Here is a 12297-nt window from a genome sequence, read left to right on the forward strand (position 1 = left end):
TCGCCCCCGCTGGACAACTGTGAACAACTGGAGAGCAGGGCCTGGCGCTTTCACCCCATTCCCCCATGCCAAGCACAGTGCCACGTCCACAGCAGATACCCGATAAGAGCATGGAGTGAAGACACAAGGGAACCACGGGCACAGCGACACACAGCTCCGGGCCCAGGAGGGAGCAGCTCCGTCCAGGGGACCCTGCCTCCTGCCTGTGCAGTCCCACCGCCCAGGGAGAGCGCCTGGCCTGCCTTGGACCTTTCCCGCGGCCAGCAGTCAGCCCCCGGTGTGGGGACCAAATTGTTGGACGAGTAGTGCCTTTGCGATGCTAGCGTAGCATCTGAGATCATGGTATCCCGAAGCAGAAAGCCAGGTTCAAAGCCTGCCTCCCCTACCTACCAGCGGTATGCATGTGGGCAAGGTAGCATCCCATGCCTCGACCTCACCTGTGAGGTGGGGGTCATTGTAACGTCACATCAGAAGAGCGAGGGCATCTGTGTAAACCGCCTCCGCTGTGCCAGGGTTGGTTCCCAGCACCTAAAAGGGTGTAGGTGGAACCCAGACATCGCCATACATACCATGGCATCGAGGAATTAATCTCTCCTCCACCCTCCTGATTATGTCAAGGAAGAAGTCACAATGTAATGCTAACATGACAGGTCTCTGAAGCTTGCCCCCTCCCTTAGCACAAAGACACAGAAAGCTTCAAGCTCAAGTCTCTGGCCGGCAAGAAGATGTAGCCGAGATCAGGAAGTGACGTTGCCTTTCTCGTATGATATTTAACGGCAACTGGCCCTGGTTTTCTATTTACTAGAGTGGTGTAATTTCGCACTTAAGTACATTTGTTGATATTACACAGTAAGTTCAAAGGGAAAAAGAATGGATAAAAACTTATTACTAATTCTGTGTGCTGCAGAGAGATGTGTAACGGACTGAAGTGGAGAATACCAGGGAAACCTATTTCGAGACACTCGAGGGAGGTCTTTCCCAGGTGACATTCTGCGGAGCCTGAAAGAGGAGATGAGGGAGCTGGCCATGGGACGTGAAGGTGGGTATTCAGGCAGAGGAAGCAGTGCAAAGGCCCTGGGGTTGGAAATGGAATTGTGCATTCATGGAACTGAACGATGAGACTGTCTGGAAGCAAGTGAGTCCACGAAAAAGCATCACTCGGAGGGAGGCTGGGAGAGAGGCCCGCCAGGGGTGTAGGGTCCTACAATTTACCTTCTAAGACCAGGCCTCAGTTCCCCCATCTGTAAAATGGGAGTAAGAGGAGGCACAGGACGTGCTGAGCACTCTCCCTGGGTGGAGAATGGGCTGAAGATGTTCGGAAATGTCAACCTGCACCAGAATCCCCTGAGATGCTGGTTAACATTGAGGCTGCAGGGCCCCACCCCGGACATTCTGGTGCAATAGGTCTGGGCGAGGCCCGAATGGAGGCACGGCCGGCAAATTCCCAGGTGGAGACGCTGCTACTGGTGCGGGACCCCACTCTGAGAGCCCTTGGGTTAGAGAGAACAATAAAGAAGTGAGAGACGGGACCAGGGTGCTGTTGGGGTGCTGCTCAATGGTTAGGAGCTGGTGGCGTGAAATGGTGTCAGTGAGATGGAGAAAAGTGGTCTAGAATGGCTCGATTTTGGAGGTGCCACGGGCAAGATGAGCCAATGGATGGAATGTTGGGGATGAAGGAAAAGGAGAAATCGGGAGGGGCACTCCTAGGTCTCTGGCTTGAGCAACGAGGCAACGAGAGTGGCAGGGACTGGGATAGGGGACACTTGAGGCAGAACGAATGTGGAGACGAGGGGAGACATTCTACCTTCGAGACCCCCCATGGCTATGTCAGAAGGACGCGATCATCTCTCTCGTCCTTTCCACAGTATCCCCAGATCTGGCCCAGAGCCTCCTGGCACGTCACAAATATTCAGAAAACCTGTGTTAAAGGTTGAAGAATAAATGTGGGCCGAGGAGCCGCACTCACCACAGACCCCGGGGTGTGAACGTGCCTCCGTGTGTGAGGAGGCCATGGACACGCACTCTACTGAGGCTGCACCATGGACCGGCTGAACCACGACTACATCCCGCCCTTGGCCTGTGCGGTGACGTGGGAGGTGGGGGGAAAGGACAGAAGACGGACGTGAGCCACCCAATTCCTGGCCGGGTGCTTCCTTCAGACGCCAGGTATCACCCTGGAGCTGCCTTGGGCGGGCTTTGCGATGGAAGGTTTGAACCGTACACTTGCGGATGGAGGCCAGAGAAATCTGGTTAACTTGGGTTTTGTATAAAATAAATCGTGGGAAAATCAAGCTATGCAACTCGGGGAAATGAGAAGGGAGGGATGGGGAACAGGCCGAGGAGAAACAGGACGCACAGGAGAAGTGGCTGCACCGAGGCCATGGACCCCCTCGGGGTGGAAGGGGCCAGCCTCCAGAACTCGACCTCCCGGCCAGCCTCCACCCGGGGCCCTCGCGGCACATGGACCCCCGGCCTCCCGACTTAGCAACTTGTAAAGGAAAAGGCTGTAATCCCAGCCAGGGGTTCTGGTGACATCATAAGCCACAGAACCACAGGCTCAAGTCACCAGAAGCCCCAAGATGGAATTACACCCTTTTTTCCTAATCCAGGCAGCTCTGGGCACTGCTTTTCTCATGATATAATAGGAGGGAGCAACAGTTTAACCATTTGTGCGAGGCTTTTCCCTCCAGCCGTAGGGCCCTGTCTCCTGGCCTGGATTCTCCTCTCCCGCCTGCTGTGTGCCTTCCTCCTAAGGGGTCTCCTTCAGGGACGCCCCCGCTTTGCCAGGACACCCCCTTTAGGCCACTCCTCTCTCTTCTTCCCCCCAGATCTCCACTGCTCTGCCATCTCCGCCGATGAGCCAGCAGAGCCCTGGCCTCTATCTTGAATCAGCTTTGCAAGAGAAACCCCATCCGGGCCCAGGGCAAGGTCCTCGAGAACGGGCCCCATTCTGTGTCTAAAATATGTTCCCCAAAGTAGCTGGAAAGGGAAGTCGTGGTAAATCAATCGGGAAGTTTACAGCTTAGAGGAGCATCATTCTGAAAGCAAATGACCGCTTCCCAGAGCCTCGTAAGTTGCACAACGTTTTGTTTAGCACAAAGTTTACCTGAGGATCACATCACCTTTCCCCCACTCAAGCCCAAGTTGTGCTTATGCTCCTGTGGGAATCTTGTCGACGGGGAAAGCCACAGGGAGGGGGATGATGACAACAGCCATTACTTGATGCGCGTCCCCTACGGCTCAGGTTCTGGTGTTGTTCTTCGTCGCGTCCACAGAGATCCTATTTTCCTCATTTTAGGGGAGAGGGAAACCAAGGCTCAGAGATGTGGACTACTTTGCTCAAAGTCCTGCTACCTAAAGCCCTTGGATTTGACCCCAATCGGACTCAAAAGCACTTGGATTTGACCCCAATCGGACTCAAAAGCACTTGGATTTGACCCCAATCGGACTCGAAAGCACTTGGATTTGACCCCTGACTCAAAAGCATATATATATGCGCTCTGTGTCCCTCCAAATAAAACGTTTTGAGACTAAGTGTTGCGTGTGACTGCAAAAGGACTTTAACGAGTGATCTTCGAGTAACATGATTTCTTTTTACTTCAGAAGTGATGAAAATTCTCCACTATTTTAGGGTACAATACGTGTCAAAAACACATTCCAATGTTCCGTGGACGAAAAAAGCAACGTAAATTATTTCGGAAGGATTGATTTCCCAAACAAAACAACTCGAGGTCCACGTGGGTGTCATGCGGCAGAAGCGAGGGGGGCCAGTGACCCTTTCTGTAAGTGTCCTCCCCAAACACCAGGTCAGTCCTGGAGAGGCAGCTTCCACTCACAAAAAATAAAAGCGCACGTCCCCTGAGGGTCCCCTAGATCTCGGGACACGCAGCTGTGGGGCTGGACAGTAACAAGACAGGACCCCTCGCCCGTCCGGTCATAGCGGAGGCAGCCGCTACCGCGAGAGGAGAGGCAGCTACAGGGGCTGGACTGTCACCAGGCGTCTACACGGCCACTTCAGTGATAGGCAATAATAATAATAATAATAATGTGGAAAACACAATATGGTCTTGAATTGAGTCTAATTGGTTATTTTATTTTTTATTTTGTTTGTTTTTTAAATGTATTTTCATTGATTTCAGAGAGGAAGGGAGAGGGAGAGAGAACAGAAACATCAATGATGACAGAGAATCACTGATCGGCTGCCTCCGGCACGCCCACTGGGGATCGAGCCACAACCCAACCATGACCTCCTGGTTCACAGGTCGACACTCAATCGCTGAGCCACGCCGGCCGAGCTTGCTTATACATTTTAAGGTGATTCACATCCTTTTTGGAATACGGTGTGGAATAAATATAAACATATACAAAACAAAATGAATAAATAAAAATTTTTAAAAGGTGGCAGCTTCCAAAAGAGTTCATATGTGCAAGTCTGCCCAGGCTCTGGGTGGCCCGCGGTGCGAACCCCGGGCGCCTGGGAGTTGACTCCTGATGGCTTGGGGGGGGGTGAGGTGCAGAGAATGGATGCTGCAGGGGTAGCGACTTCGGAACTTTGGACACTGTTGCAGCTGAACAGAAGGCTCCAGTCAAGCGCATCTCAGCGTCAGTCACGTGTTCGGCGTCACCAAGAGCCCGGCCCCGAGGAAGGGTGGGCTGGAACAGAGTGTGCTCCGCCTGGACCAGCACGTGCGGTGGTTTGAGGACGGGGTGTGAGGCGGCGACCCCATCTTCCTCCTCCAGCATCAGGGACAGGCAATGCCAGCTTTCCAGGGAGCAACACCGGCAGCAGGTACCCCGTGAAGTTACAGAGTGGAAGGGAGCGCCGGCCAGCAAGCAGGCGTCTAGATTCTCCAACTTCTAAGTGAGATGGCCGGCTCCGTGTGGCTCAGTGGTTGAGTGTCAACCAAGGATCCAAGAGGTTGCTGGTTCGATTCCCGGTCAGGGCACATGCCCGGGTTGCGGGCTCAATCCCCAGTGAAGGGCGTGCAGGAGGCAGCCGATCAATGTTTCTCTCTCTCCCTCTCCCTTCCTCTCTGAAATCAATAAAAATATATATATTTTTTTTTTTAAAAAAGCGAGATGACAAAACCTCCTCGTGCTGGAGGACGATGTGTTCATTCCTAGCACGAACATTTAATTACCAAGTTCATCCAGATCGTTGTACTAGATGACGAAGACGATGGATTTGGAAACAACTTGTGGGTTTTTCTCACAGACTGATCGTCCAGAACCCCAGGGACGCGGCCCACATCCATGGACCTGCAGCCCAGCCAGCCTCCATCAACAGCACAGAAAGCACCAAACCTTCGAGACCAGCACCCCAGGGGTCCCCTGAGGCAGTGGTTAGGAGTGCAGGCCCTGGGGCCAGACCGCCTAGGTCCACACGTGGCTGTTGGCAAAGAGGAGCCGCCCAAGCCAGCCAGCTTATAACGAAAGAAACGTCTGCAGGGACGATGCTAAAACAAGAGTTCCCAGAGCAGCAGGATTTAACATCAGAATGTGATGGCCTCCCATATTTTTGTCAACATCAATCTTCTTTATAATAAGACTCTAGATACATCTAGCACTTCCTTCTTAGGATTTAGATTTTTAAAAACGACACCAAAAAAACCAACATTGGACCCTTACTTCGTAGGTACGAAGAGTTACTGCACAGTTGCAACTATAGACTAAATTTGGTTTCGTGTGCGGTACGTTTTTCCCAGTGAAAGGGGGGGAAGGGTCATCTCACTGAGGCCTTGGTCTGAGTTCCCCTGACCCTGGAGCAGAGCAGGAATTCATAAATGCATGGGCCTCGCCCGGGCGTCCTGTGCTGCACGGTGCCTGGCCCTGTCTTTGCCTGCTTTTCTACCTTCTTTCCTTACTGATTTGTAGGTGACCTTTTATAGTCTGGATACTGCCCCGTTGCACGTGCACTGCAAATATCTTCTCCTGGTCAGTTACTTACTCACGGTGTCTTTTCATGAACAAAGCTTTGTCCACGGGTTTTTTTGTCTGTTTGCATGTTTGTTTTAGGTTCCGTAAGAGATTTCAGCCCCTGTTTAAGCAGGTTTGCTTTAAGAGTGGGTCTCTCCCAGATCCTCAGTTAAGAACTTCTGTGGCTCCAAGTCAAACTCCTTCCTTCAAGTCAGGGCCAGATGCTGGTCAGTTTTCACGCTTCTCTCTTTCCACATTCCTAACCAGCACCAGGGAACGACCAACACCTTTCCTTGGGGTGGTCCCAGTCGGGTGTATTTAACAGGATTGGGGTTCCCTTACATGACATGGTTGGTCTTAAACCCATCACTTCTGTTACTGTAAGTTCCTTGTTGGGAATTAGAAAACAATCCAGTTGCATCAGCAGCATACTTGACGGTCATCAATTAGGTTAGCCATTTTCTTTCTTTTTTTAATATGTTTTTTGTACTGATTTCAGAGAGAGGAAGAGAGAGGGAGAGAAAGAAACATCCATGATAATAGAGAATCTCTGATCGGCTGCCTCCTGCATGTCCCCTACTGGAGATCAAGCCTGAAACCCGGGCACGTGCCCTGACCAGGAATTGAACCATGACCTCCTGGTTCATAGGTCAATACTCAAACAATGAGCTACGCCAGCCGGGCGGGTTAGCCATTTTCTAAGACAATATCTATCAAAAACCCCCGATCATGTCTTCAGTTCCCAGTGTAGAAAATAATGTTATCTTTATGAAAATCCTATCTACACTGAATTTCATTCACCATCATGCATTCAAAAAAAAAATTATTTTTCTCTATCTAAGAGAAAACCAAAGTTAGAGCTTTACCTCCTCCCATACAAAGCAATTAATTCCTAACAGAGTCGTGGGCTGAGTGTAAAATAAAACAATATCCGAAAGCATGTTCACCACGTCTGCGAAGACCTTCCTGGCAAACAGGTACGACAGTTGGAAACCCCCCGAGAAACGAGCAGGCAGATCCAGCAACATAACATTTTACTTTTTTTTAGGGTGTGAGCTTCTTAACCCAATTGAAAGCGAATAGGCAAGAAGGACATTGAGCCGCCAACGCCAAAACAAGGAGGGTCCCGGCTCGGTTAGCTTCATCCCCTCCATGTCATCAGAACCCAGGCTCTGCCCCTTCCACTTGGAGATCCTGAGCTCTGGCCTCCGGCCTTGGGCGTGTCCCAAGGTGCTCTGGCTGCTGCGCCTCGTCCTTCCACGACAACGCCCAGCGGCCGAGGAAGGAAGGACAGCGCCCGTGGGTCCCGTCTTAAGAGCAGGAGCCCATCCAGCGCCACCTGCCCTTCTCAGAACCCCCAGGAGACCCACCGTTGGCAGGTGTCACTCCCCACATCTCACTGGCCTTCCCCCCATCACTAGCGAGGCCCGGAGCACCCATCTAGTGGGATGGGAGGGGTCGCCAGGGGCGGCCGGAACTAATCACAATTTACCCCCCGGGGAGAAGTCCGGCTCCCACCCCTGAGCCCACAGCTGCCCATCAGCAAGGAGGAAGGGGAATGGCCATTGGGTAGACAACCCACGGGACCTGCCATGGACAATAGGAAGTCTCCTCCTCAAAATAAATAATTACGAAGTTTAAAATGAGTACCTCGCTGCCCTCTCAACTCTCCTGGTCTACTGCAAACATTGGCAAGCTTTTGCTGCAAAAGGCGAGATGATAAACATCTTAGGCTTTCAAGGACATTTGTTCTCTTGCACAACTGCTCGCTCTGCCCTCGGGGCCAAAAGCAGCCACAGAGAGAACATAAACAAAGGGGCGTGGCTGTGCTCCAATAACACATTTTATTTACCAGAGCAGGTGGGTGGCCGGATATGACGCAGGGGCGGGAGTTTTTTTAACCCCTTGTCTAGTGGAAAGAGAAACATATACTAGTAAACCCAAATCTCACCCTGGCCTGCAGGCACGTTTTGCTTGGCAAATATCCATTTAAGTGACACTCACTTTCCATTTGGCCACAGTCCGCACTACTCCCTATTGTCTCACGCCAAGTGCTTTTCACATTTGCTGCCACGATTCCTGAGACAGGCAAAGGCTTTTTCACCCAGAGTTCCGACAAACACCCACGTTTATTTATGGCATCCTTGGAGACAGATATTTTGGGTACATAAATGTCATTAATACCACACAACGAAACCGTTTGTTCCTCCGTGGGCCTTGGTACACACTCGCACGATTTAACTAAATTATTTGGGCGCCGATTTTTCTAGGCCTGTAGTCGAGAGGCGCCCGGGGATAATCCTTTCTCGGGAGTGATCCGCAGCCGGCGTGGTCCCTGTTGACACTCCGTGGTCACCCCGTCTCCACACTCTGCTGACGGGCCGCATCCCATGGTTTATGAGCTCAGTGGAATCCCTCAATAGAATTATACCCTTTTATTGAGTCCTGAACCACATATTATCGCGAATACCAAACCAGTCCAAATGGGCCATCCCCTCCGCCTTCACATTAGACAAAGCCTTCGGCGAGCGCCTTTCTCTTCAAAGAATGTGTTTTCTTTGGCACCGAAACCTGATGTGCCCGGGCCTGGTGCGCACCCCCTCCAAGCCAGGCTGCCCCGACCAACCTTGGTGTCTGGGGTCACTCAGGCAAGGACCCCTGGGAAGCAACATGTCTCCCTTTCCATAAAGAAAGGGTCAGCCAGGAAAATGAAAAGCATGGACTCAACTTCAGAGGGGACGGTTACACGGCTCAGAAAGAGCAGCAGCTCACTGTCACCTGACAGCTTCGGGGGACGTCAATCAAACACGGGAGAAGCGTGAAGCGTGCTTTGCACCCCCAGGGAAGCAAGGGCTCTCCAGAGCGGAGCTCCCATCGCGGATCCTAAATAACGAAACACGCCACTTGTTTTCATTCATCCAATATCTACTCAGCACCCGCCGTGTCAGGCACTGTGCTGAGCACCGCAGACACAGCGGAGACCGGGAAAGACCCGGATCTGGCCGTGTAGTGCGGCGTGGAGGGGGGTCGGGGGTCGGTAATAACCAGGTTGCCCACTCCATGATGTGAAAGCAAGTCAGCATAACGGATACAAACAGAATGGGCAGGACGCAGTGTGTATGAGTTGCCTGTAGCTGCTGTAACAAGTCAGGGGGCTTACACAATAGAGATTTGTTCTCTCACAGTTCTGGAGGCTGGACGTTCAAAATCAAGGTGTGGGCAGAGCCACATTTCTCCCTAGGAGGTTCCCGTGGCCCCGGGTGTTCCTGGCTTAGGGCTGCCTCACTCCAGTCTCGCCTCCATCTTCTATGGCCTTCTCCCCGTGGATTTCTCCTCTGCCTCTTACACTGACATTTGTCCTTGGATTTAGGGTCAACCAGGTCATCCAGGGCGATCTCACTTGAGAATCTTAACCTTAATTTGCAAAACAACAATAACAACAACAACAACAAACACCCTTTTTCAAAATAAGGTCACATTCCCAGGTTTCAGGACCTATCTTCTGGGGACCAGCACTCAAACCACTATACTATCAGAGGTAATAATGGGGTAATAATGTAGCCTAGTTTAGATCAGAGAGGGCCTCTGAGGAGGTGAAATCTTAGCCGAGACTTGAAGGATGAGGGAGAGCGCACCACGCAGAAGCAAGGGGAGCTGTGGGTGGGGAGAAAGGCCTCGCTGACGGAGGGCACAGCCTGTGCAAAGGCCCTGGGAGCAGCCGGTGCACTGTCCTCCAGGAGCAGAAGGGTCCGTGTGGCCAGAGAGAGCGAGTGAAGGGGCCTGGGGTCCCTGGGAGGGGCAGGCAGAGGCCTATGCTGAAGCCACAGCAGGGAAATGGGACGTTCCTTCCAGTGCAAGGAAGTCCCTGCAGCGTCTTAAGCACAAGAATTGCAGGATGAACCTGACATTTCACCCTGAAGCATTTTCCAGCAGCCTCGTGGCCTTGGTGTAAACTGTGAGTAGTTGTTTTTATTGTAGCCTTAGCAATACCAAAGGCTGAGCATTTGATCATTTACACCCGTATAGGCCTTAACTCAGAGGTTCTCAACCTGTGGGTCGCGACCCCTTTGGCGGTCGAACGACCCTTTCACAGGGGTCGCCTAAGACCATCCTGCATATCAGATATTTACATGACGATTCATAACAGTAGCCACATGACAGTTATGAAGTAGCAACGAAAATAATTTTATGGTTGGGTCACAACATAAGGAACTGTATTTAAAGGGCCAGAAGGTTGAGAACCACTGAGGCTTAACTCAATGAAAAAATGCACAAAACCCAAATACAAGCCGGGCAGCCCATGTCCAGGGTCGGTCTGACATCATGGAAGAGCAGCTTAGCAATCAAAAGTAATTCAGTGTAATTCCCGTCTTTACCGGCGTCTCTTCTAGACCATCGGAGGGGAGCTGAATCACAAGCCAGACCAACAGTAACCCCCCTTCCCCATTGCTCTCCTCAGCTCCCAGCTCTCCTGACCCACAGCTTCCCCAGCAGCTTCCTCCCCACACCCAGTCGTGACTAACTCCCCCTGAAAATCCCCCCAAAACCCCAGCCCAAGGTTCTCAATACTTCACCCCCATCCCTCCTTAAGGGACCAGAGCCCCCATTAGCAGAGGGAGGAGGCTAAGCCTGAGCAGCCAAGAGAGAATCCAAAATCCACTATATTCTCTATATATAGAGAGATGGTGTCCTATATAATAAAAGGCTAATATGCAAATCGACCGAACCGTGGCCAGTCGCTATGATGCACACTGATCACCAGGGGGCAGACGCTCAATGCAGGAGCTGCCCCTTGATGGTCAGTGCGCTCCCACAGGGGCAGCACCGCTCAGCAGGACGCCGGGCTCAGGGCTGGCAAGCGCAGCGGCAGTGGTGGGAGCCTCTCCCACCTCCACGGCAGGCGGATATCCCCAGAGGGGTCCCAGACTGCAAGAGGGAGCAGGCCGGGCTGAGGGAACCCCCAGCCCCCACCCCAGTGCATGAATGTCATGCACCGGGCCTCTAGTAGACATATAAGGAGAGGTGCTGTGAGGTACAGATGCAGAGAGAGGTATCTGGACAGGTGGTGAGGGCAGGAGTGTGAATATAATTTTTATGTCTTATCTGTTTTACTTTCACACACAAATGTTTCCAGTTTTCATTCCAACCTCCCTGAGGGCGGGAACTACATCTGATGCCTCTGCCCACCCCAGCTGCAGAGCGACCTGCCTGCACGGAGCCTGCCGCCACCCTGAGCCCGAGCTCCGCACCGAGCACCCTCCCTCAGCACTCCCAGGTCTCTGAGCCGACACTGCCTGGTCCTAATTAAGTTCTGGCGACATCTGTGACGAGTGATTGATGACATTTTTCCATCCACTCATCACTCCTAAGAATGGACTCATTCCTGCGAATGAGAAATCAGGCACTGTCAGCCAGAGCATAGGTGAGGGAGGGTGCGGGAGTCCTGGGGGGGCAGGGTGGGGCGCAGGGAAGGGGAGGAGCAGCTCCGGGCACAGCTGGCATGGAGGCCGGAGCCCCTCCACCGGAAGCTCCTGGGTCAGTGACGCGATTCTAAAAGAGACAGAGGAAAGCAGAGGCATGGCTCAGTGGTCGAGCGTCAACCTATGAACCAGGAGGTCCCGGTTCGATTCCCGGTCAGGGCACATGCCCAGGTTGCGGGCTCTATCCCCAGTCGGGGGGGGGGGGGGGGGGGGTGGCGTGCAGGAGGCAGATGATCCATGATTCTCTCTCATCATTGATGTTTCTATCTCTCTCTCCCTCTCCTTTCCTCTCTGAAATCAATAAAAATATATTTTAAAAAATAAGTACATAATTAAAATAAAAAGTAAATCCCTCCTCAAATATAAACATATTTTAATCACCTACGTGCGGTGCCATGGGGCAGCTGGGCTCCAATGCCTCCTCACCCTACGCCTAGCAGAAGCTGGATGCTCTGTGTAGGCCCTTGCACATTTTTGGTTGACCTCTAAACATCTGACCATACAAAAGACGCCGTCCCCACTGTATTGTAAATATTGACGGTTAATATACATATAAGGCTGTGACGTCAGTCTTCGAGATGTCTCCCACGGAATCTAAAGGCCATGGAAATGTGATACCCACCGTCAGCTGTTTAAAAACACATGAGCCAGCTCTTCTCCATAAGTCAGAGGAGTACATCCTCCCTCCTTGAAATCTTATTTGCTTTTTCTTGCAGAATTGTATTCTAATGCAATTTTATGATAGAAAGTATTTTATTAATCACCCTACAATAATTCAATGCAGGAAATGCATATAAACGCAGATGCCGGCTTACTTTTTAATTCCTGCAACAGTTAGACTCTGAGCGTTTAAATCTTTTCCTCTGGACTGAGCCGCCCTCGCAATTATTATTGGCACACG

The sequence above is a fragment of the Myotis myotis genome, unplaced genomic scaffold (assembly GCF_014108235.1).
Source record: "Myotis myotis isolate mMyoMyo1 unplaced genomic scaffold, mMyoMyo1.p scaffold_m19_p_6, whole genome shotgun sequence".
NCBI classification, from domain to species: domain Eukaryota; kingdom Metazoa; phylum Chordata; class Mammalia; order Chiroptera; family Vespertilionidae; genus Myotis; species Myotis myotis.